The following is a 26,768-nucleotide window of genomic DNA, read 5'->3' on the forward strand; positions in this document are numbered from 1 at the left end:
AAAAAGTATTATCATGTTAACAGGTGGTACTGTGCTACTGTTTTGTGTGTTTTTATGTTACTTCAATTGTATCGTTGCTATTCAAATTATTCGTTAATAACATACTTTCAATACTTTCATACTTTCAACCAGTACTGAACACACCTCAGCAATCAGCATGATCAGTTTGTAATCAATATCAACGCCACGCGATGACGTCTCGCATCACGTGACCAACCCTAGCCGATCTAAGGTACATTTACCATCGGTGTGTGAGGTTTTTCACTCTTCGTCTCTGGCTGCTTGGATCTAAGACGTACCGTTCCATCTGTCTTCCACTTTTCACCCATTTTCGGTGAGTAAATTACCTCTAATTAAGAAATCACTCTATTTAAGTCATTTGGTCTCCTATATTTCTCAGTGATGCATTATCGTGTTCTACTCGGGGAATGTTTTGATTAAAAAAATCATAGGCCTAATTCCAAAGTTTGAAACGAATTTATCGAGGGGTGAACTGCGCAATTTATTGATTTTCCAAAGGGCTCTTCAGAAATCTGCAGATCTTTTTATTTCTTCTGGAAAACATTTATTTAGTTATGTAGATTTTCCATTTTAAAATGCTGAAAGTTATACAATTGTGTTGAATATCAAAAACAAATCATTGTCTATATCTATATTATTTTGCTTTCAGATTTTAATTCATGGTGATATTTTGAAAAGTTATTTAAAAGTACGATTTAAAGCACTGTAATCATGCATTCTTTCAATTCAAATATTTTCAAGTATTGTCGAGATTATCAGTCGAGGCCTTAAGAATTTACAAATAGCTCGAATGAAACCATTTCAAGACTTCTCAATACGTATGTGTCTGGAGACATTAAACTGTTATAGAATGGGAATGTCGGACTAATTAACATATTCCATGAGCAAAGGGTTTCGCATCTCTATCTCTTCAATACAATTGGCTGGCAAGAAGACATACATTTTCTCTCTCGCTGGTGACGATTACCGTCCAAAGACGTCCTGAATGTCAACAAGAAGCTTTCCTTTCAGCCTTCTTTCCACCCTTAAAAGCTCTCAAATTCCCATCCTCTGTGACATCGGTTATCACACCTCAAACACCGGTCGTTTTTATTTCTCATCCCTCTGTTGTGTTGAGGCCATTATCCACCTTAATTTCGTGATTAACATTCTTGTGTAGCTCAGTGTTGACTTCCAACAATTAAAATGAAAAATCATTTATCCATTTTCAACAAACCTTTCAAATGATACATTTTGTCTCATTTAGGTTTTTAATGAAGCTTTAACCTGTTTATATCAATACAAAATATTCCCTCCGACACTGATCCGTCTTTTTATCTATTATCACCTTATAAAAATATAAATAACTTGAAATAATAATGAGAGCAATAAGTCAGCACCGTCTCTGGACTCGAGATTAAAAGCCTCAAAGCATTCATTATTACTTCTAATGAACCCGGACAAAAACAGATAACATTTTGCTTGGACTCATCGCGTATACTCCATTCCAAACAAAAGTTTATTTGCCCTGCGTATCGTATCGCAGACTTCATTCAAGTCTTCACATTCTGTAGTAGGCCTTGCTGTTTTATTACTGACCAAATACAAATGTCAATCGGGAGTTCTCTTTTCTTGAAATAGTCTTCGCATCTATTGATTGTGACTCTCCGTTTCCAGGTGACAATAGGTCTTGGTCAATTGAAGAGGTTCGGTGGTATTGTTTAGTTCGTTGTAGCAACGTAGCCGCAGACCCCTCTGAGCGTCAGCTCTGTAACAATAATTTAATCGCGATGTGCTCCAATAAAAAAAAGAGGGCATGGGTTGCTTGGGTCCGACAATTTAATGGTAATTTTGAGTCGAATTGGGGGGCTAAAATGTGCCAGAATTTGGAGGATCGACCAAATTTTTTGCTCGGACAAATATTCACCAACATGATTAATCATTTTTAAAGATGCCTTATAGGTCTTTATGTATTGTAGACCTATAGGCCTATCAATAATACTCATCATGACTATAAGTTAGCTGTATCATGAATCGCGCAGTATATTAATATTTCTTGAATCTGAACAAAAAAAAATGGAAAAATGTAACTCGTGTCTATATCAAGCGTGCATATAGACCTCTATTTGGTGTATGTAAATTTAAAATACCTTATTCAAACCGGAAACATATTTTATATTACATATAACGTACGGATTCGGATTGTTTGTTTGATATAGATCGACCTAGTGAGAGAGAAAAAAAAATAAGCCTTAAAAGTGAAACCATTCTCAATGTCCTGAAATCTCAAATAATTTGATATTTCTGTGATGTTAGACCTAGATATTTACGCTTGAGAAATCAGGAGGTATTGTTGCTGCATAAATTAATGTGCAGAATGACTACGATGAATCAATCGAGGGACCGGCCGTCTTATATAAAGGTTACGATTGATCCAATCAACCTCAACTGTATGGAAATCCATCGGTGTCATTTTTTCTACAGGAAATTTGCATAAACCCCTTTTCAAACAAAGAGCGCAATACAAATTTACAAGAAAACGATATATCAGTATACTTTTTTATGTACAAAATATTTTGAACAAAGATGCATTTTAGAGGTTGACGTTGCTGGCTTTCCGTAGTTGTTGATTGGATTAATCGTAACTCTTTGTAATGTCCATGAAGCTATCTAGGGTTGCAATAAACTTCATTTCAAATTATTTTTTCTTTCAATGGAGTTAACATGTTTTTTAAACATCTTTTGAATTCTCATGTTTATTTGATTGAAAAATGTATTTCACAATGAATATTACTGGTATACATTCAGGATTATCAATTTGATTTGATTTGATTTTATTTTATTGTTTACTTCTGCAATTATTTCCATAACATAACAAACATAGTATATTGAGAACTTTTTTTGGCATGAATCATAACTAAATGTACTAAAATTATCATTACAAACAAAACTGATCTCATACCAAATTAGTTAACATTTACAATTTGCAGGAGAAGGATTGTCTAATTCACGGATGTCTAGATCCATTCTTCGACATGATCATGCTTCACTGAAATAAATTTTGTATGAAAGCAATTAATAACATCTTGATTATCCTAGCGGAAGCTATAGGTAAATAGGGCACGATATGATCTACTTTCATTGAATCACTGTGCATAAACCAGTGACGATTTTATAAAAAAAATAAAGAAATTCACTCCATTGGTTATTAGGCCTATTTGTTATTCACACCGGAATCATGCTACGAAAGCCCCGAACCATGAATCGATCAAGTATCCAATGCCATCAGATCACTGGTCATTCCATTGGAAACGTAATGAGTCTGGGTTACATAACATCATCCAGTTTAGTGACGTTCGTCATTCGTAAATTGTCGATCGTCCATTAATTTTATACACTGGCTTCTTCTCTTGCTTCTCATGGTCATTATGCATACACAGATTATTCCAAAGGTGGAAAAGAAATGGTTATTTTCAAGGGCGGCGCCGGCAAGTCACCCACTAATGGTCATTTTGTTCTCAGTAAATAGGGGCATTTATACAGTTAAAAGACACAGAACTCTCTTTTGTTTAGTCTTAATTTCTTAGCATTTCGCCAGTTCCTCACTCCTTTAAATTTCCCTACTGATAAAAGGGCATATGGGACCATGCACCCCTTACCCCCTGTTTATTTCGTAATGACATTAACTTGTTTGTAAAGGTAACCAGAAAGGACCGAATTAAAGACTTATAGGTGAACCCAGTGTTGTAGTGCCTTGATGCTCGGCCTTGGCCTTAAGGCGCCTTAAGGCCTATTTTTTCAAAGCCTTGGCCTTGAACATTCAGGCCTTGGCCTTGAGAGGGCCTTGGCCTTGGCCTTGAGGATTTTGAGCCTTGAAATTTCAAGGCATTTTCAAGGCATTTTCAAGGCTTTTTCAAGGCATTTTGTATTTTGTACTTTTCATTTGTTTTATACAAGTAATTATAAATGTTTCAATTGTTCTGTACATCTAATGACACTAAATACTACCCGTCAGCAGCAGCAGAAGCAGTATGTGTACCTAGCAGTGCCATCAATTGCAATTATCATCACATAATTATGTAACAAAGAGAAGTGATGAAAATTAATATTATTTATTGGTAATATGACGTAATCATGACTAATAAGGATAATGACAATATCAATAATAATGATAATAATTACGATTAGGATTATAGTCAATGGCGTAACTACAAGGGGGCATGGGGGCACGTGCCCCCCCCCATCGGCTGACTAAAATAGGAGGAAAAGAGGGAGAAAGGAAGAGAAACGTAGTGGGAAAGAAGACAATGTTCATTATAATGTTATAATTATGTTATGTTACATTACATAAGAAACATTTTTTTCATATAAATGAAACATAATTGGCTCAGGGCATACATGTATATGTCTTCATTGTTCCTGGTGCTCCCATTGTCTGTTTACCGAGATATATAATCCTGTTATACTAAAACCTCCCGTTTTCAAGTCAATATACACCAAACTACCAAATATATTTCCTCGCACTTCGAGTTATTCTTTTACATGTACAAAAGTATGCTTCTTTTTCATGAATACTGTAAGTGATTGTCCCATTTTAAGGTCTTAATATAAAACATTTCCTGTCCGTGCTTACGTTCGCAGTAGTGGATTGGTGAAAGATGTCTGCTCTCCATCAATTCCTAGAATGAGTCCTTAAAATCTTCCTTTTTCTGTTTTCTGATCTGAATATCAAAAATTTTCAGCTCGCGCTTCGCGCTCGCATCATTTGGTTAGTGAACTATGTAAGTCCTTCTTGAATTCCTACAAACAAGCCTTAAAATGCCCCTCTTCAGGTCTGAATTTCCTAAATTTTCAGCTCGCGCTTCACGCTCGCAAGATTTGATTAGTGAGATGGGTATGTTAATTGTTAATCATGATTACAAGTGCTTTATGTGCATGTTTAGATGTAATTCTAACAAAATCAGCAAGCGCTTATTGGCACTCCCATTAGATGACTATGGTGAGATGTGTATAATCTTAATAGATAAAAGATTCCTAAAATATAGTCCTTAAAATCTTCCTGTTTGGGGTCAATATCTACAAAAATTTCAGTTCGCGCTTCGCGCTCGCATTATTTAACGAGACAGGTACGTATCATGATTACAAAAGATTGATTGTAATGTCCCTTTTTAGGTTTGAATATCAAAAATTTTAAGCTCGCGCTTCGCGCTCGCATTATTTGACTAGTGAGATACATGTCCGTTTATTGGCACTGTCCTTATAAAAATATCTATATTAGTTCAGAATACCTGGCAACTGGGAGTGCTTTGCGTGCTCACTAGGCAATTCCAAGTTTTTGCTGGTGCCCCCCAATGCCGTGACCCACGGTACGCCACTGATTATAGTGATTTTATGACAGGAATAATTCTGACAGATCTGACTACAATTTTGACAACAATTTTCATACTCTAAAAATAGCTTACTCTAAAGAATGATAACAAGGTTGATTTCTATTCCATTAGGTTTTCCTTCTATTATTTTCTTTGACCAACAAGAATGTTTTAAGTCTTAATGATATTCTGAAAAGATTCGGTAAACTTGAACACAAACTTCAATTTCGTCATTTCCAAATGGGCTATGGCATCAATGGCATGATGAGCCAAAAATTTTGAGGGGCCAAGCATGGCATAGAGCAAAATTTTAGGTTTCAAAATCAACAAATTTTGGATTGTGCTTGCATAAATTATTGTTAAGTAAGGTTCGCATTCAATTTACACAAAAAAAATGCTTAGAATGTCTAGTTTTTAGATCGGAATATTACAAATTTTTGAGCTCGCGCTTTGCGCTCGCATTTTTTTGATTGGTGAGTTATGTATCCTATTAATGAGTCACTAAATGCAGTTCAGAACAGCTTCCTTTTCTGGTCACTAAAAATTTCTGCTTGTGTTTTGTGCTCGCGTTAATTTGTTTAGTAAGATGCACACCTTTTTCATGATTACAAAAACAGCTCAAAATATTTAAATTTCATTTCTTATTACAACATCTCGCAAGGATGCCCTTTAACAATGATTGGCACCATTAAATTGACCCAAAATCGAGTTTTACAACTTCAAAATTGATTTTTTTTTCAAAACCACTTGCTCGCTATGCTTTCTATAGCGGGAAATTAAAGCCTAAATCAAAATATCTGTCTTATCAATTAGAAATCACTTAAAAAAGCTTTGCTGAACTGCACCAAAATTCTCATTTTTACTTATACTGTAATTGCATTTTTGGCTTTGACCTCCCCCCAAAAAAATACATTCTGTCTCCCCTGTCCCAGGTAGAGGAGAAAGACATGTTGAGAATGGGCATGCCATGATCAGATCACCTTGGTAATAATAATTATTGCAATGTGAATCGCCTAGAACAATAATGAATTGTACAAATGTAACTATATGCTGATATGTTTATTTTAATTTGATGTCTAAATCTACATGATCTATCATAAAATTATTTTCGTTTTAAATGTACAAGGGTAAAAATTTTTGCTCGCTCACACCTTTTATACATTTGGTCCTGTGTGTCATGTATGCCGCCTAAGCATTGTTGTCTTTTTTTCCATATATTGTACAATTGAAATGCCTTGGCCTTGAGGTTTTCAGGCCTTGGCCTTGGGTTTCCATGCCTTGGCCTCAGCCTTGGTTATTGAAGCCTTGGCCTTGGGTATTAAAGCCTTGGCCTTGGCCTTAGCCTTGGAGGTTTGAGCCTTGACTACAACACTGGGTGAACCATCGGAAATTTTACAACACATTAGAGAAAAGAATATGGTAAATCAGGGAAGTTGATTCCAATTCGTCAATAAGGCATGAATTTTCCAAGGTGTTTAGAATATATCTTATTGGGTGTTCTCCATAATGAATGCTATTGTCCGACTGACGGTGTTGCTTGAGATGAATATGTTTTCCCCTAATTTGCATCATGATTTCACGACCTGTAACATTATTCCAAAGGTGCATGAAAGACATACCGGCGATTGTTCAGAGATCTGTTCATGCCCCCATCGTTGCCTGGAGATGGGCACATTGTTTGTATACGGTTACCATAGTAACGGGCCACCACTACGGCATCATGTATGCTGTAGAGGTCAACCGAGTTCAGGTCAAATGTGAATGGGGTCTGTGTGAGTGTTAACTCCCTTGATAAGGACTAACTTTCCGTATTATGTGTTTGATTCTTAAATGAGAAAACGGAATGCTCATGTTCACTTCTCCTTAGCATGTTGGGCATATTCCTTTCTCGGCATATTCCTTTCTCATCAGAAAATGATAGAGAAAAGAGATAAATAGATTTTTATTAGCAAGAATGAACCTGGTACATGGGAATGGGATGGACAAAATAATAACTCATCGAAGGTTTCGCGTTATTGGCCTATTGAACTGCATGTGGCCTCTAAATGACTTATTTTTATTTACTTGTTTCTAAATTTGCTTTCCAGCAATAAATTAAGTTTAAAACAAATCTCATTTTAGACTTCGATTTATCCAGTTGTCCCATAAAACATTAAATAAAAGATGAACTGTGTTTATTCAAAATACATTGTTATCTCGATGAGAACATAGTGGTAATAAAATGTTCAATTGGTATATAAACAAGTAGAGGGACATTAACATTCCAAAGTATGAGATAGGGGACGGGTAACAAGGTTTATTCAAGCAATGTTAACGAATATGAAATACATGCCGGGCGTTGAAATTAAAGGGGTATTCCGGGCTGAAAATATTAATATTTTAATAAAGTAAAATTCATGGAGCAAAATGCTGAGAATTTTATCAAAATCGTATAACAAATGAAGTTATTGAATTTTAAAGTTAAAAATTAATTTGTGAAAATAGTTATATGCGTGTCATGATTATTCATTAGGTGAGCTGATGTCACGTCCAACTTTCCTATTATATGAAATCATAATTGTTTCATACATTTGTGAATGTGTCTCCTCTATAATGAAATAAGTTGCAGCAAGGAATATCTAATGCACTAAATCAGTTGTCAATCAATTTTTTTCAGTTCTTGGTAGAAAACAATTGAATAACCTTATTTCATATAATACAATACAAAAGAATAAGTGGGGATATGACATCAATTTGCTCATTGAATATTCGTAAAGATATGCCTAGAACTGTTTCACCGTAATCATGAAAAATTTAAAAATGCCATAACTTTGTTATTCGTTGTCCGATTATGATTAAATTTTCAGTGTTTTGTTTGTCTGATTTTTCTTTATCTGGGCATTTTCATGGCAACTTTACACACCTTTCATTGTGTGTATCTCTAAACAACAAATGATGGGAATTTGTTTTTGATAGAGTTAATAAATTGAACCTTGCTGCATACTCTGATACTAAGTTTTTCATTACAACCACATTTGTTATGCATCAGCAAGCAAAAAATGTGTCGGTAACTGATAATACGCAAAAAGGACATGCAATTTCAGGGTGTTCAGTAAAATTGAAATATCTCATGTCCCTGAGTGGATAGAGTAATACGCTGAATATGTAAATTTACATTCGTTACTAGGTTAAGATGTGTCAAAATATTAGATAATTTTTTATTGTCTTTTGGAGGCTTTGGTAATTTTTCCACCACCATGCTGGTAACTGACGTTACACTTAAATTTGCCATAGAGATAACACATGGAAGTCAAATGTGTGGAATCATTGCATTGTATCTTCTGGGCAGGGCTTCACATGAAAGTGAGCTTGATGTGGAAGTATACCCGAGTTTCTAGGAACATTTCAATTAAAAAACGTTTTCATTTTCTTTGATTTGAACATTTTTATTATTACTTGTTGGTAACTGACATAATTACACAAGTCATGTACATGTACCATTATTATATGATTTTTCAAAGGCTATATGTAAGGCTTTTTAAAGTCATAAAAGTTTCATAATACTTCACATTTTAAATTATCAAAAGAAAAGAAATGTATGTTTTAATCATTCTCTTTGCTAATTTCTTTTTTAAGCTGTCAACAAAAGATAAGCTCCAGCTTCTATAAACTGAAACTTAACTATTTGCAAATTAGAAAAAAAAAACAGTTTTAGTAGATCCATGCAACATTGATCAGAACTGTCAAATTTCACTTTTCATCTATACTTGTAAACAAAAAATAAAAATTGTATCCCACATCTACAACTACTAACGGGTATAAAAACCAGGAATTTACTTTTAGCCCGGCAATGCTCAAAAGAATCCTAGAAACTAAAAATGGGCCCTGGAAACCCCCATTCATCGCAATGTTGAGCTTATCAAATGTTGCAGATTTGGGCAATAGGTTGGGAAAAAGTATCCCCTCCCCCCGAAAACCGAAAATAAAACAAATATTTTTTGTCTGATACAAATAATTAGGTACTTGGTAAGTACATGTACATATCGCAAAACAATTTCATAATTTACTTCAATAACTCCATACATCTACTTGATTTGCTAGTTCAGCCCTCTGGACTGCCATACCCGAATAGAACTCCCAGGATTTAAAAAGCGCGAGCGCGCCCTCTCCCGTTCAGGCTTACTACCCATGATCACCGCGCAACTAGCGTCCATCTTCCTCTTTTGCTTTCGGCAAGCCACCTGTCAAGACGTGCTCAGATAAGTCTCCTAAGAGCTCAAATCTTTTTGAGCTTTGGTATATTATTTTCGCTTATCTGTGGTGCATTCTCCCTTTTAATTTCAATCTTTCCATTTGTGTGTAAGATTGTGTTCAGAATTTACACTTGGCGTGACTTTTTAGACGTGTTTTTGGTGACACTTAAATTGTTTTCTAACGTTTGAGTTCTCGTCGCGCCGCATCGCTAGCGCGTTCGCGAGGCACCGGCATGGCCTGCCTACGTGGCAGCAAGCCTTCACCACCTGTCATGGTTATTGTTCTTCACGTTCAAAGCGTGGTGGCTTTTGGTGCCGTTTTTGAATTAAATTCTAGACAGCCTCTACACTTTGTTGTCGAGGGTGTTATTGTTATTTCTTTTTGCAGGTTGGGATCTTCAACTCTGTTCCTTCCTTGCTTTCTGGAATTGATTTATTAAGATTTTCGATTGATTATTGATTGATTAATTCTTCAATTCTCTTTCCTTTCTGTTCTGAATAAATTTCTTAATTGATATTTTATTCACAGGCGGATCTTAAAGCTCAATTCCTTTTTCCTTCTGTTCTGAATAAATTTCTTGATTGATATTTTATTCACAGGCGGATCTTAAAGCTCAATTCCTTTTCCTTCTGTTCTGAATAAATTTCTTGATTGATATTTTATTCACAGGCGGATCCTAAAGCTCAATTCCTTTTCCTTTCTGTTCTGAATAAAATTCTTGATTAATATTTTATTCACAGACGCTTCGGGGATTGTTTAATTCGGCTTACGCAATTATACCTGATGATTGTTTGGTTATTCAATCCCCCTAAAAAAAAAAAAAAAATTTTTTTGTTCTTTACAGGTGGGGTCTCCTTCCTGTTAGAAATTTTTTTGACCTGTCCCGGAATTGTTTTCTTCGTTCAATTCCCTCTTCCCTCCTAGTCTTATATATTTTTTTATTTCGACAGGCGGGCTCTACGATTCCCTTTGAGGATTTACTGTGTCGTTCTTCCTCTTGGAATCGTTACTAGAGACGTTCCTCCTTCCTCCTGTTCTGAATTTCTTTACCTTTCCACAGGAGGTTACTTTTTTTTTTTTCCTCTTGGAAATTATCGTAAAATTTCTCTTATCTAGGAATTATTTGTCTCTCAATCCCTTTTCTTCCTGCTCTGAAATGCTTGTTTTTGTGTTTCTTTCTTTCTCTTCTGAACTTGCATTCATTTTTGAATTTTTGTTTCGAATTTTTCCTTCGGGCACAAAAAAAAAAGAGAATATAGTAGGGGAACCTTGTAGGAGTTCTTTTTTCAAAGTCTCCGACCTCCTTTTTATTTTCTTACAGGCAGATACCTAAACTATTCTTAGGTTCTTCTTCCTCCCTACCCCTCCCCTCTTGTTTTGTTCTGTTTGCTCAAACAAACTCCTTTTAGGAGGAGGGAAAGACCACTCCGGTCTCCACTTTTAATCTAAGCGAGATCTTTGTAAAAAAAAAGAAAAAGAAAAATTCTTGTTTTTCCTTTTTCAGGGTAGAGAGAGGTATCTTTGAATGGGACTAACACAGCCCCAGAGGACCTGGTGCCCTCCACGGGGACCGTCCCGATTGCAAGTTACAGAAGTCGGCCGCCTCCAGGCGAGCAGGAGGGACGCCGCGGTGAGCGCCCAGCGGCGGTGAGTATGAGGGTGCGTCGATCAGCATTCCGAATTTGCGGTCGGATGCTAAGAGAAGGAAGGCCGAGACTGTGGTGCCACGGTCTCGGACAAAGGAAAAAGTGGTAGCCAAGGCTTCCAAGCCTAAACTAGGTCCTGCCGCCGCAGCACCCATAGGGCTATGCGACCCACCGGCTACCGGGTCACCAGAAGTCCGGAGGGAGAGTGCGGTTCTCTCCCCCCGGCACAGGTCAGGATCTCTGCCGTATAAGTCGTCCTCCGTTGACAGCATCGGGAGAGATCGCCCAGCCCCTGACCGCGAGAGGCGTCACACAGACTGTAACCACAATCTGATCGTGACCACAATCTGACCCCGTCAGATTCGGGTGAAGTTTCGTTGTTGGCGGCCGCCCTGCCAGGGGCGGCAAATCGTAAGAGATCACCCGTGCCTCTTGTGCCTTCTTCTGCTCCGGCCACGCCGGCGGAGCCCGCAAAATAAGAAGAAGAAGAAGAGGTCGAAGGAGAGGTCGGCCAGCCCTGTTGCCATGGGCATTCCTCCTTCAGACCCTCTTATCGGTGGCCAGATGTTACAGTCATACATGTTATGCTGCTATATTCTGCTACCGCGAGAGGCGTCACACATCGGGCTGTGACCACAATCTGACCCCGTCAGATTCGGGTGAAGTTTCATTGTCGGCGGCCGCCCTGCCAGGGGCGGCAAATCGTAAGAAATCACCCGTGCCTCTCATGCCTTCTTCTGCCCCGGCCACGCCGGCGGAGCCCGCAGAAAGAGAAGAAGAAGAAGAGGTCGAAGGAGAGGTTGGCCAGCCCTGCTGCCATGGGCGTTCCTCCTTCAGACCCTTGTGTCGGTGGTCAGAGGTTACAGCTATTCATGCTGCTACATTCTGCTACCGCGAGAGGCGTCACACATCAGACTGTGACCACAATCTGACCCCGTCAGATTCGGGTGAAGTTTCGTTGTTGACGGCCGCCCTGCCAGGGGCGGCAAATCGTAAGAAATCACCCGTGCCTCTTGTGCCTTCTTCTGCCCCGGCCACACCGGCAGAGGCCGCGAAGAAGAAGAGGTCGAAGGTGAGGTCGGCCAGCCCTGTTGCCATGGGCGTCCCTCCTTCAGACCCTTGTGTCGGTGGTCAGATGTCACAGCTATTCATGCTGCTACATTCTGCTTTCGAGTAGTGTGGGTTCACCCCACCCTCGACGTCTACTCACCCCGCTGATGCCCCTGAGCATCAAGCGAGACAAGTGGGCAATAACCACCAGACACCCGGGAAATCCTCGAGCGATTCTGTTAAATCGCCAGCCAGTGCACCGACTAACCGGGTGCCCCAAGATCGCGTGTGCTTTCCAGCATTTTCGTCGATCTCAGAGCACGTGTCCCAGCCGACACGCGGGGCCACCCCGGCGCTTACTGGACAACCTCCCGGTTCAGTCCATAGAGCGAGACTCCCTTTACGAGGACAACCCCTATCCCGCGGGCGACTTTTCAGTAAGCGCTCAGGCGCTGCTTGACAAGTATCTACCTCACATCTACCCTCCGAGCGGGGGTATTGATGAAGCAAGGGAGTCCATATTTTCTCGCCCCGCCTCTTCAGGCGCTCCGAGCTCAATCGGCCGAATTGGGGGTCTCGGAGAGTGACGGGGTCGCTCTAGACGAGGCGGCTCCTACGACGAGGAAGCCGCCAGCTCCGTGGGTGTAAACCCACCCCCGCTCTGCTGCTGCCCGGAAGCGCCAGGCTCCGGCGCCGCCGTCTCGAAATTTTCAAGCCTCTCGAGGCTAGCGAGAAGGCAGAGGCAGGGGGGGGGGGCGATTATTATGCAGGTACTCCCGAATTCGCCCTCTACGTCAAGCTCACATACGGCGACGACTCCTTCAGCGGTAACCCTCTCCATTCTTCCCCCTAAGCGGGCCCGTAGATTGGAGGTATGAATCTCTTACATACCGCATGCCGCACTTCTCTCGTGAGAATGTTTGGCTGCTTTGAGAGGACAACCTATCACGTCCGCCCAGGCGACGGGACCGTCGCTTTTCTGGCCTGAACCTCACTTTCTATTCGAAAGTAAGGGTGCCCTGTCTTACTTAGCTCCTACCCTTGCAACGCCAGAGTCAGGGCTATAGTACAGACACCCGTTCTCCAGCGATCGCCGCTGAAGAGAGGGCGACTCTGATATGAGCACCATCACCGCTCAGCGGTATGTCTCACTATCTCATAGCTCTCCGAGCTTATGAGTATGTATATCGGATCTGAATGTCACGGCGATTAAAAGTTCTCCTGTGCTTAATAATCGCTATGCCTTCACCACCCGATGCATTATGGTTATGTTAACCTATTTGTCTCGTATTCGGGCGGCTCGTACGAACCCTGCCCGAGCTGCCATCACCGGTCGTCCCCCCGGACACCGCCGGCAGCACCCGCACCGAATACGTGGAAGGAATCAGCTTTTCATATGCTAGATATCCCTCCTGTTGACATTCACAGCTGTTCCCCGAGTCTTTCCCGGTTGGGTAAACATCATCTCGGAGGAAAGTAACCGCCGTACATCTCATGAGATTGTTGGCTATGTACGTGCGTTCAAACTTGTTTAAAGCCCCAGGATTCTCTGTCGGCATTCTATGCCTACTTTCTGGGCACACCCACCGTACCGGGTTGGCGAGTTCACACCAAACTGTACACCGCCAGACCATCGGTCGAGCTCTAACTGTCTATCTTATAGACTGCCCTCTATGTGGGTCAATCTTGCGGGCGTCTCCGCCGCTCCCTCCTTGTGCGGAGTGGTCTACGGTGGATGTCTTTACCGTGCCCGTTAGTCGAATCGGCTTCTTTCTTAGAAATTTTTTCACGGCACACACGAGTCGCCCCGCATGCTGCTTTCATCCTCCTTCCATGCAAGGCATGTGGCCAGGGTCACCGCACGACCGAGGATGATGTAACAGTGGATGGATGTATGCTTATGCCTTCCTAACCACGATCACTACGACCCGCCTTCTCTCGGGCCGACTGTGGATGAGCCTCTCCATGTAAGTGATTTACTTCACTGGAGTTCTTCTTTTAGAAATTTAGATTCTCATCCCCCGCTGCTTAGGGCGTCATTTTTGCCGCCCCCCCCCCCCGCAGCTTTTTGGAGCTCCTTATCTTACCGATATCGGACTGTTCCACGCTGCCGCAACCGGCGCCGGCGGTGCTCGCTCTTACGATCACCTGAGAAACAGGCCTTGTGACTGTTTTCATAAACAACTGGTTCTCACCGCAGACTGATGGAAATTTTGTGATTACTTCCTCAAGTCTCCTTCGCTTGTTTCTTCAAGCGAGGACTTCGACACTCTTGGCCAGTTTCCGTCCCTAACTTGATAGGACAGGGCCGTTGCTACCTCATTCGATTCCGTTGGGAATGTAACGGTTGAGGTATCATATCTGGCGATGTCTGTTCGTTTAGAGCATCTCTTGATGGTCGTTTACACGTAATATCGTGACAGATTTTTTTTCGCCAGCTCCCTCTGGCGTACACTTGCTGCTGCTAGGGATTCCCCCGCCCAGCGGACAGCCATCGCAGCCTAGCCTCACGGGCTCTCTCGGCGATGGTGGCTTGAGCCAAGCCACCTCTTCCACCGCGGGCACTGCACCCTCAGATGGGTGCTTCAATCAGTATGGGAGAAAGGGGATCCTGAGTTCTCTCTCGATCACTCGGTCTAACACACTTTTGTCGTGATGTGTACCGCGCTGTATCCCTGACACGCCCGGTTGAGCTGTTTTGACCAGACTGCTCTATTCTACATAGGCAACATGTCCGCGGCATTCCTTATTAACAGGATGGCACTCAGTCGCTTTCTCGACCCTTGTCTGCCTTACGAGTGGTTTTCTTCCTAAATCCCTACTCTCCGTCGTTCCTGGTCCCCTTCGGACCGCTAGTAACTTTTTACCACAGCTCTCTATCAGAATTCTGCAGATTTCTGCCCTCACGCATTTGAGACAGATATCGAATTCTGGGCGTTTTCTCCCACGCGGAGGCTTCCCCTACAGAAATTTCCAAGCTTGCGGGAAGCGTGCGACTAGCTTGCGCAAGCTTGCGGCATGCTAGTAACTAGCATGCGGTTAGCTTAATAAGCGTGTGATATGCGTGCAGAGTAATAGTTAAGCGATCTTTTAGCGAGCAGGGACTGTTCGCTAGCACGCACTCGCTTATTAAGCGAGTGCCCTGCTAGTCGCATGCTAGTTACTAGCAAGCGGCACGCTTAAATTTCGGTAGGGGTTCTGAGATATCTCGCCTTCTCAGGTTGGTCGATTGATCACTTACTGAGCCTTAAAAGCTTCAGTTTTCCGATCACGATTCTTGTTGAAATTTTCAACAAATTTCGATTCTTACGCTCTAGTCAGCAGGTGATGTTGTTCTCCTGACACTAGGCCGAGGGCCCATGATACTTAGTATTCCTGAGTATACAGGGCATTCCTCTCGAGGACATTTTTGAGGGCCGCCTTTTGGCGCTCAACTAACTCCTTCACTTCTTTCTACTTGAAGGACATTCCGTCCAGCGAGGCGAGATTTGCTGCTTCGGCGCTTAAAGCAGCTGCGGCTTTTTCCCCCTCTCCCTAAATTTCGTTGTTTTTGTTTTTTCTTTTAAATTTTCTTAGGCTTACAATTGAAAACATGCCTCCCTACGGTTTGAGTCCGTGCTGGTCTAGCAAATCAAGTAGATGTATGGAGTTATTGAAGTAAATTATGAAAATACTTACCTGATTTTCTTATTTACGAGATAACTCATACATCTACTTGATACCCTCCCACCGACCCTCCGCCTTGCGTAGCAACATGTTTCAACGTATGGGCTTGCGAAAGGTGAGGAAGATGGACGCTAGTTGCGCGGTGATCATGGGTAGTAAGCCTGAACGGGAGAGGGCGCGCTCGCGCTTTTTAAATCCTTGGGAGTTCTATTCGGGTATGGCAGTCCAGAGGGCTGAACTAGCAAATCAAGTAGATGTATGAGTTATCTCGTAAATAAGAAAATCAGGTAAGTATTTTCATAATTGTTTGCACGATGAGAATGCAACTTCCTTCAAAATTTCCTATCGTATTCCTTGTGAACTATACTTTTTAAAATGCAATAGCAAGCTCCTTCTGGTTTGATTTAACTAAGTGAACGACAAGCATACAATATTCCTTCACCGTGAAATTGAACACATTTGCATTTACTATTGGTAATCAACGTTTTATCATGGTAACTGACATTACATCTCGGTAACTGACATTACATTTTCTGTTTCTGTTTATGGCAACTCCCGTAGGAACTCGACAGGATAGCATTTTTGCTGGTAAACGCCAAGCTGGTATATAACTAATTACGCAGGAAACATTTTACGTCTAGGTTAATCAGTCATATATAGTGGCTGACCTTATAGACGACAGATACTCTCGGGCCTTGTTTTTTTCATCAAAGTGGAGACAATGGCTGAGTAAGGATTCGAACTCACAGCCTTGCGATTATGAGTCCATTGCTCTAACCACTGGACCACACGACCCTGTAACTGACGTTACACATATTAAATGGTACCCTATGACTTCATAGTTAATTGATTATCTTTAATTTTGGTGTAGAAGGGAGTGGTGTTGCCTAAGGAGGAAATCTACCAAGTTTCGAAATATAAACTCTTTTCTGGGAAATGAGAAAAAATAATGTTTTTAGTAACTGACTTTACATACCATATCACATATTAATATTTTTTATCAGATAAATGAATTTCTGGTGTTTCTTTCTATGGGATTTTATAAAGTGTTACAATTGCAAGCTAAATCACAGGGGAAACATAATTATCAGACCTGTTCTTTAAAAATCTGTCAAAACAAAATATGTGTCAATTTACCGTTTTCAACACTTATTTGTATCAGTACTTTGGCTGCCATTTTGTAATAAAAAAATGGCTGCCAGGGTCGGCAAAAATGTCCCAGAAACTTTAGGTCTTATTTTATTAAAAAATAAATAATTTGACATGAATATCAGTTTGAGTTTTTGTTTTGCCTCTGTGTCCTTAATTCTGCGGTGTAAATCATATTATTTTCATCCCGGAGCATCCCTTTAATATATCATTAGCGAGATGTGAGTGGCTAATTGTTATTCTATAAATATTAACCTTTCGAAGGGGGATTTCTTAGTTGTATATTCATTTTCCGAAGAATGTAAAGCAACATTCTCGGCAGTAATTACTTTTTGGTAAACTTTAAGAAACCATTCGCAATTCAAAGGTCATGAATCGTTTTTATCCTCAGCTCCTCGCGAAATCTAATTTCGTGCATAAGCAAGGTAAATGTGTTTTCCTAAATATATATTTCGAGATCCTAGTTCATGCTAGGTCCTTGTGGTACTGGGATATATTATGAAAGGGTAAGTGTTTGTTTAAGTTCTCGAAATCGTTGATTATGTCTGAGTCATGCATTGTTCTATTAATGTAATTATTGATCTAAGTCCATTGATACCACATCGATGTAATCGTGCTTGTGTGTTGTGCCTTGATATTCCCTTTTCACATTTTCAATATAGGATTCGAGGATTGCCAGAATAAATGTGACTGCATCTTTTTATTCTTACATGCATCTCCCTTTCTACTTAACTTTTATTTACTTAATATTAATTTAAAGAAGTTTGTCGAATAAGGTCGTACAGAAACTGCTGATCATAGTAGTGTTACAGGGGCGGATCCAGGATTTTGAAATAGGGGGGCGCCAGTCGGCGAGCGAGCGAAGCGACCGAGCGGGGGAGGGTGTGGGAGGGGGGATACCCCCCTCCCACGGTAAGGACTTTTTCAAAAAATCATGTCCAAAAGTCGTGTTTTGAGAGCACCTTTAGAAGAAAAATGCACACTTAAATCACTGTAACTTCATGAATAAAAGACACATACTGACTCATTTAGGAGCTGGTTTCCAGTCACACACCGTATAAGCGGTCATTCAAAACATTTGGCAAAGGCTCTTCACTTGCTTGCATCGTGTGATTGAAACGTCAAATCTAAATGATACGAAACTGAGACTTGTAATCGATAAGTTCCGAATAATCCATTCTGTTTATTGTCATTTTTATTCTGTTATTTACAATTTACATTTATTTGCCATAAAGACGGACAAACGCATGTTACAAAAAACACAAAATTTCGGGAAAAAATGATATCCAATCCAACATCTTCACACTGGTCACTGCACTGCAACTCCCGATTACAAGTGGTGCAACTTTCCAACCAATCGACTTGCGCGCCCTGGAATTCCGGAATTTACATATTGCAATACAGTATGACAGAGGAGCATTTGTGCGAACACAAAGGCCATGAGCGTAAGTTAAAATATAGTTTTGACTAGATCTAGCCCTTGAAATTGACTACATTGTACCAATCCAGTAAATATAACCATCAAAAAAAAAAAAAATCCGGCGAAAATAGGGGGGGGGGCGCCCCCCTCTGGATCCGCCACTGTGTTATACTGTTATTTATGCAAGAAAGTTATAACTATCACCCACTCTATGACCCTTCTCCTTTCATGCTGAAAGAAAAAAAATGTTAAAACCCTTCCAAGACAAGAGACCAGACAAAATATTTTTTTTTTCATATTAGTGCGTACTTCTATATTTTCAATCATTTCATGTTGGCTTTTGCCCATATTCCTTATATGACTCCGTTCTTGAGAATTTGTCAGGAAGTGCGTCACTTGTATGTTGTTAATACTAATGCGCTGGAAGGGAAACCCTGCTTGTGCACATCATGTTCAAACAAGGAAGATAAATTTAGAAAGGATTAATGATATATCAAAACTATAGTGTCGGTTCATAACGAGCTTACTGTCACGTAGACCTCTATGGTCGGACAAAGTCTGATCAGGGGAAGGCGTGGCCTCGGCATGACCACGCTACCCCCAATTAATCAACAAAATGATTTAATAGCGTAATTAAAGCTATTATTCCTTTCACATAATCGTGGCTAATTGTGCGATTATAATTAAGTAAATAATCCCGTACATAAATTTTGTTTTTTTCACAAATCAAAACATGCTATGAGTTCATATATTTCTGGAGTTGGAAAAATAATTATGCTGAAGTAATATCGAATGACAAATGTAATTGTTAGTCACTTTAATTGAAAGCAATATTATACGAAACAACCGTATATACTTTCATGCTAAATCAGAATAATAAATCATCATTCAGATTCGGAAATACAATGATTTAGAGTCGGGGATATTATCATTCGATCAGAATTAGGAAAAACGATAACGCAAAGTAAGAAATTGTAATTCTGAATGAGAAATATATCAATTTATATGAATTGATTCTTATAAGCACAAGACTATATAATGCATCCATAAATCATTGCAAGCAACATTTACGATTATTTCAAACATATAAGAAATAATAAAAAATAATTGTATGTCGAGCGTTTCATTTTTTGCAAACATTCATGGTAATTAACCTTTCCATGTAACTCAAGCTTAAGGCCATTATTAGACACATTGAACCACCTTTATCAGTGCATGGGTTCATTGTGTGAATAAAAATCCTCTCAATTACGTTAAGTCATCGAATAACCGAACTATACAGTGCGTATCAAAAAAAAAGTTTACACTTAGAAAAAATCCTGTAAAATCTTTCATTTGCAATATACTGAAGATTTTTCCACATTTTAACATTGGTACAGATCCATTTAAGCAAATGACGATATAACTGTCGAAAAATATTTCCGCTTGAGTGAGCACCACTTACTTTTGAAAAGATAGTGAAAAATTATTTGCGCAGAACTTTGAAATAGTTTTGCGAATAAAAGTAGACCTTCATCATGAAGGACACATGGAATTTAGCTAGAAAAATTGATTTGAAGATATCTTTTACCTTTTCTTACTTGTTTCCTTGCCCAAAACACTTCGAAGAGTGCATTGCGTCCCACCCCACTCCCCCACACACCGAAGCCATTGTGATGATATTTGCTTTACAATGAGCAGTGATTTACATGAAATGCTTTGGCTTGATTTTCATTTTGTTAATCATTGTCAAGCTTGGAAAAAGTGTGGAAAAACAAATATTAAATGAAAAATGATATTTAAACCCAATTTAAATGATAAAACTAAGTGAAAAATGCTGGAGATGTCTGATATAAATTTTTGTTCAGAGTCAGATATGTCCTCAGATCCAGCTGGCACAAAGAGGGTAAAGGTTGCGGTTACTTAGTGTTGAAATTTCAATTTGAGTGGCAAAATTGTTACAAAATGCATGAATTTATCCGTTTTATGTCAATTGACTAAAAGTGCGAGGGAAATGTATGAGAAATGTTTTGCAGGGTAAGCTTGATTTCGCCCTTTCCCCTTGACACAGCGTGAAAACGAGATTTCTGCGCAAACAGATTTCTGCGAGCTTAGCAAAAATGTACCGTGCTCACTCAAGTGTAACATTTTGTCAAAACTTTTACTTTCATTGGATAGATGAGACCCAAACCCAAGATTATATGTGAAGAAATTACCCACATGTTGTATATTTTTTAAGTCCCAGGGCTTTTTCAAAGTGTAAACTTTTTTTTGATACGCACTGTATATATCTCTCATGTTGTAATCGCCAGGCAATAAGAGAATACCTGTGCATGGTAATACAAGTCAACAGGTACAGAATTATTAACTGATAAAAAAGGGTAGATGAAAGTTCAACGAATAGTACGTGATCTGAGGACATGACTGAGCGCCAACGTGTACCACATTTTCTTAAAAGGGGTTATTAACGGACAATACCATATACAGACCAATGATTTAGTTTTAGGTTGGGGGCTTCCGCCTCGCCCCCATCACCTGCAGCAAGATTCAAGTTCAAATGTTGTGTCTAATTTCTTGTTCTTCAAAATGTGTCTCCTTATCGATGTCAAGAAATTACGAGTATCTACTGATAGGCCTAATTAACCCCCTTTATTGTATACGTGAGTGTGTGGGGGGTGAGGGAGTGGGGCTAGGCGCAGACTCCTGTAAAAATAAATCTACCTAAACAATAATTGCAGATATTTGTATTCACCTCATTTTTTCATCGCTTAAAAATCAAAGGGGATATGGTCACCCACTGCACCCACTGTGGTGCCGCCCCTACAGCTAGCCCCCATATTCGCCAATAGAATTTTGGAGCGCCCCCAATAGAATTTTGATGCCTTTTATGTATGTTTGCCTGTCAAAAAATATTAGATGTGATAGTGCTTCAGAAATAAAATGGTGGTGACCTCAGACTTTCAAAAACATCTGTTAGATATGTAGATATGTACACTGGGAAGTGTTTCCAAAAATAGAAGTTACCTTACGAGGTTGTCAGGTACGTCAGTAAACGCCTCTGATGTGGCCAATAGATCCGCCATCGTTCATGTCGTCACGTTGAATCATGGACCTATAGCCAGAGATCCATGGATAAAACCAGTTCACTCATCCGGGTATTCTCAGGCTTTGATTGCCATCACGTGATCAGCTTCTGTCTCCCAATTACAATATGGCATCCACAAGTTGTCGATGGAAGCTGTAGATGATGTTATTATATGAAACTCGTATCATTAACAACCAGGGGCTGCGGAGCGAAGTTGATAGAGGGGGCAGGCACAGGGAAAAGGGCACTTTTATTTCGAAAAGGGCACTATCTTAAAACAAAGAAAAAAGACTTATCTACATTGGTGTAATGAGCCCATAAAATTGAAGGGGCTCTATAATAACTGTCACATCACATTAAATTTAGAAGAAGCTGCGAGAAAGCGAAGCGAGAGAGCGAGCAAAAATTTTGACAATTTTGAAACGAAAATCAAATTTTGTGATTTGACATAATAAATAATTATATATTTCACCCTTCTTTCTTTCCTTTCCCTTTTTTTTGGCGTGATTTTTTCTTTTTTTTTTGGGGGGGGACCCTCCAAGCCGTTACTGCTTATCTACCCCACTCACATCACTCATGAAACTTAAGGCAGGTAGAATTATTCTTACAATTTTTTTTTTCATTCATAAGTAGTACCATCTAAAAATGTATATAATATTTTTTTTTTTTTTTTTTGGGGGGGGTAATAGCCCGACTCCAGTGCGACATTGATTAGGTAAATACCATAGAATCGTTAAACGTTTCTCATGCCCTTTGTCATATTATACTTCCAAATCAAAGACCTTTTTCAATATAACATGTAGAATTTTTTAAAGTGTTAAAACGATCAATGTATAGATTCATAGACAAAGTGAAATACAGCTTTTAGGAATGAATGTTGTTTGTTCAGTCGTCATGTTGGAGACTTTGACTACATATCAAGTGTTATCATTCAACATTTGTTCTGTGAGTCAACGAACAAATAAAGCTGTAACTTTTCTCACTGAACAATTATCGGCCCCAAAACTGGTTATAATTTCTCTTATTGGAATCGTAACGTTCACTTAAGAAAATTTGAAAAATGATTTGTACATTCCCATGTACAGTCTTGTTATCTTCCAAAGTACTTAATATTTCATTTATTGCAACACTTTGAAGGAACATATATTGTTCGTACGAGTACACATCATTCTTTGAACATGCTATTGAACTTTTATTTTTGAGAATTATCTATTTCATAGTACAAATCGACTTTTAAAAAAGGATATAAAGAATCAGCTTCTTTCATCTTTTTAATACATTATATCTGAACAGTATCCTTTAATTGAACATTGTGAGATGTTACCGTGGTTGAAGCGTGTTGTCATGACAACAGTGACCTCCTTGGCGTTTCTACGTTCAAATATTTGAAGTGTAATCGTTGCGTCTTTTATTTCAAGCACTTAACACATGAAGTATATTTTCTTTGACTTTGCACATCCCGTGTGCTTTTTTTAATCACTCTCTGTGATAAATGTTCTGAACATTCAAAAGCGTTTGCTGGACCGTTTTAAGGATTTTACTTTATTTTCTAAATTCATTTTTGATGTGGATACTAAACAAAAACTATTAAAAATATTTTTTCGATAATCATATAATTATTTCGATATTACGTAACTTATCGAGTCTTGATCTTATCTGATTATATTGTATTATCTTGTACCATGTAACTATGTCCTTGGTATTCCTGTTTTATACTGAGATATCTGATTTGAACAAATGTATCATTGAAGTAATCATCTACATTGATTAGTGTATTAAAAGTCCTTAGCAAGATGACCATGACGGATTCGTTCTCAAAACAATTCATACTGCATGATTATCACTCATTCTATCTACAGATCTACCATGATTATGATTTTTGCCATCGGCTGATTGCATTAAGATGAATCCAACTGTTTGACTATGTTCAATGATAGAACTGTCAGACAAAACTAGGGAAATTATTGAAATACTTTTTGTTATACTGTCACATTTGGCCTTATAGAATAGAGTTTCGAGCCTGGAATCTTGTTTCATTTTTTTATCACTAATGTACACAAAGATTATGTCAGCGCTCATAATCAGCCATAATTATGAATAACCTTTGGTTGACCTCGATGAATCTGTCATTTCAGTATGAAAAGAAAAGTCGTTCAGTTAGCAATTTATATCTGCATGCATGAAGTTCAAGTTAAGGAGGATGACACCCTCTTTTGATGCTCTTTCGTCAAATGCACTGATCCCTTTCACTTGATCTTTATCAGTGATTTGATGGAATCTTTAAGAAAGGATGTGGTAATGATTCGTCGATGTTATGTTGAGTAGTGACACAACATCCGTGGGATAAAGCCTGTGGATTGATCTGATCTCTTCTCACTCTTATATATTATAAAGGGGTTACGGGGATTGAAACCTTCTCATAATGGAGGTACTTATAATTTCACAAATTCTTCGTCAAGGGTCTTTTCAAAGAGTTTCGCTTTTTTGCAGAGATAATTTCATTAGAACTATAGTATCATGCATGGGGGGAGTACCACTCAAAGTACCCCCCCCCCTCATTCTCTTTTCTTGATCGCGGAAGAATCATCACATTTGAAATGATCCTTTCAGGGTTGTGTAACCTAGACTCTAGATTTCCTCCAAGGAAGAAGGGAGATCGAGTGTTATGAGAAAACACAATTAAAGAACACCTTCAATATAATCTCCCGTTTATAGCAAAAGATAGATAAATTTTATTAACGGGGAAATGTAATCCATCACACGATTCGTCATTCCAAAGGGGGGGGGGTGGTCTTAAACCGAGTTAAGTATATGTGAAGAAAAGCTAAATCTTTGAGGATTTCATTTTAAATAGTATAAATATCTAAACTTTAGCAATAGCATGTAAAACGCTATGCAGGGCCCGCTCGAAGGACAGTTCACAGCTAAGCTGCATGGGTGCCACTAGCGTACCTAAGGGGGGGGGGGCAGTCTGTCCCCCCCGACGAGCCACAACCCATGCAAAGGACGTATCCCTGACCCCCCCCCCCCCACGAGCTTGAAAGACCTTTTTGCCCCCCTGACGAGCTTGAAGACCTTTATTCCCCCCCCCCCCTGACGAGCTCAAAGACTTTTTTTTCTGGTACGAAATCCTTTATTTCTGATTGAAGACCTTTTTTTTCTTGCTTGTCAAATTTTTGGCGGACGGTTTTGCCCCCCCCCCCCTGTGGAAAATCCTAGGTACGCCACTGATGGAGGCTGTGGGGGGGGGGGCTCTCCCTCCAAAAAAAAAACATCACGACCAAGAAAAAAAGAAAGAGAAAATGGGTGAAATGTATTATTTTCTGAATATACGTCAAATCTGTTACAAAATTTGATTTTTGTGATTAAAATGTCGATATTTTTTTACTCGCTAGCAGCTTCCCCCCTAAAGTTTACGCGATGCGGTGTATCTAGACCCCTCAAAACTTGGCTCATCGCGCCACTGTTACCCTTGATAGGTAAGAGTTATTATATTATCATTATTATTTATAACAATCTGTGCTACCCCTTCCCTTCGCTGTGTACCAGTCAATGTGATGTACATCAACTTTTAAAGTATACAATTTTATTAAGTGTTTGAAGAAAAAATCATGAAGACTTAAAGAAATGAGGCACCTTTGATTTATCAAAAAATAGTCCTTACGAGGGGAGAGACGAGCACGTTAAACGTTGACATTTTCGAACGAGTAAATACTTAAAATATGATAAAATATTATTTTCATTATCATAGTACTATGAAAATCATTGTTATAACGATAATGATAACTTAAAAATTTTCCTTACAGTTTATGATAATGGTATTTTAGATGAACTTTTGGAACTATATTTAAAATGAAGCGAGGATCCCCAACATAATTATGCCTTTTAAAGAATGGCATGTTAATTTTTTTTAATAATACGGAATCAATATTACAAAGTTTAATAGGTATAAACGATAAGTAGGCATTTGTGTTGTGAGATCAGTAATAGACGAGACTCACTTTGGTCAGCCAATATCACCACCACTTCTGAAAGTCCTCAAGCTAGCTGGATAGCCGTGATATTCTGCACGTATACCACGATGACACTGTGTAAACAGTACCTATTCGTGGTATCGATGAAGTTCACATGCGTAATGAAGTCATTCACACTAGTCTATATGTATTAGGTAAACCACGGCACACAAAATCGGACATGGTTTTATTCCTATATAAAAAAATGTAATACTTCCGTTTGTAGAATACATGCTGTATAATGCCGTTGGGAAATACAAATGTTGTCAAAAAGTTTTTAAAATAAGGATATTGCGGTAGAAATATATAGTGATATAAATCAAATTATGCCAAGACTCGGAAATGTGTTTTAGGTGGAATGTGAGATGTAAATTAGGAACAGGATGATTCACTGATAAAGACAAATTAATAAAATTGGGATATAAATACCGAGTTGATTTCATTGTAGCAATATCTCCATTTCATTGTTCATTGTCTCTATAAAGATTTGTTTCCATGAAGATGCACAGACGAATAATAAATTGATAAGATTCTGAATGCAATATTAATCCGTCAGCAAGGTGATAAAGATTGTTCATTATTTTCTTCGTTTGCAAGGATAAAGCTTCGTGGGTAATAATACTACTCCATCTCGCAATGGCACTAAAAACCTTTAGGACGTTTGTCTTCGGGTAAAGCTAGATTTACGCCAAAACCGAATCTTCCCGAATAAAATCGGACCCATTCTGACCGAATATGGCCTGATTCGGATGGATTCGGTGGTTTTGTTTCGAAACCTCAGTCTCTGAGTCGGGGAGCTCCCCGAATAGAGACGAATGGGTCCCGAATTATCGCCAAAAATTGACCCGAATCAATATCGGATAAAGCCGAATGCCACCCGAATGGTGGCAAGATTCGAACCGAATGTGACCTGATTACTCCGATTATAGCCGAATGACGAACCGAATGTAAACCAAATACATCTCAAAATGTGGCCCGAATGACATTTGTTGTCACATTCAGGAGAATTTTGGAGGATATTCGGCTGGTTTTTCTCCACGAATGTTCCCGAATCCCTCCCGAATTTACTCGCATTCGCGGAGGGAGAAGAGAATACGTGTATTCGGAGGAATTCGCAGGTGATTCTAGCTTCAACCTCAATTGAATTTCAGGACAGCA

General features: G+C 39.3%; 1 protein-coding gene across 1 annotated transcript in view; it reads left to right on the forward strand.

Moving 5' to 3' along the window:
• Positions 1–244: 244 nt before the first annotated feature.
• The window catches only part of LOC121418747 (arginine kinase-like), a 33,210-nt gene continuing 6,686 nt past the window's right edge, over positions 245–26,768 (forward strand). Inside the window, exon 1 of the mRNA XM_041612825.1 lies at positions 245–334. The gene's annotated coding sequence lies outside the window, so the exon portion shown is untranslated. The remainder of the gene's footprint in view (positions 335–26,768) is intronic.

This window comes from Lytechinus variegatus, chromosome 7, assembly GCF_018143015.1.
Source record: "Lytechinus variegatus isolate NC3 chromosome 7, Lvar_3.0, whole genome shotgun sequence".
NCBI classification, from domain to species: Eukaryota; Metazoa; Echinodermata; class Echinoidea; order Temnopleuroida; family Toxopneustidae; genus Lytechinus; species Lytechinus variegatus.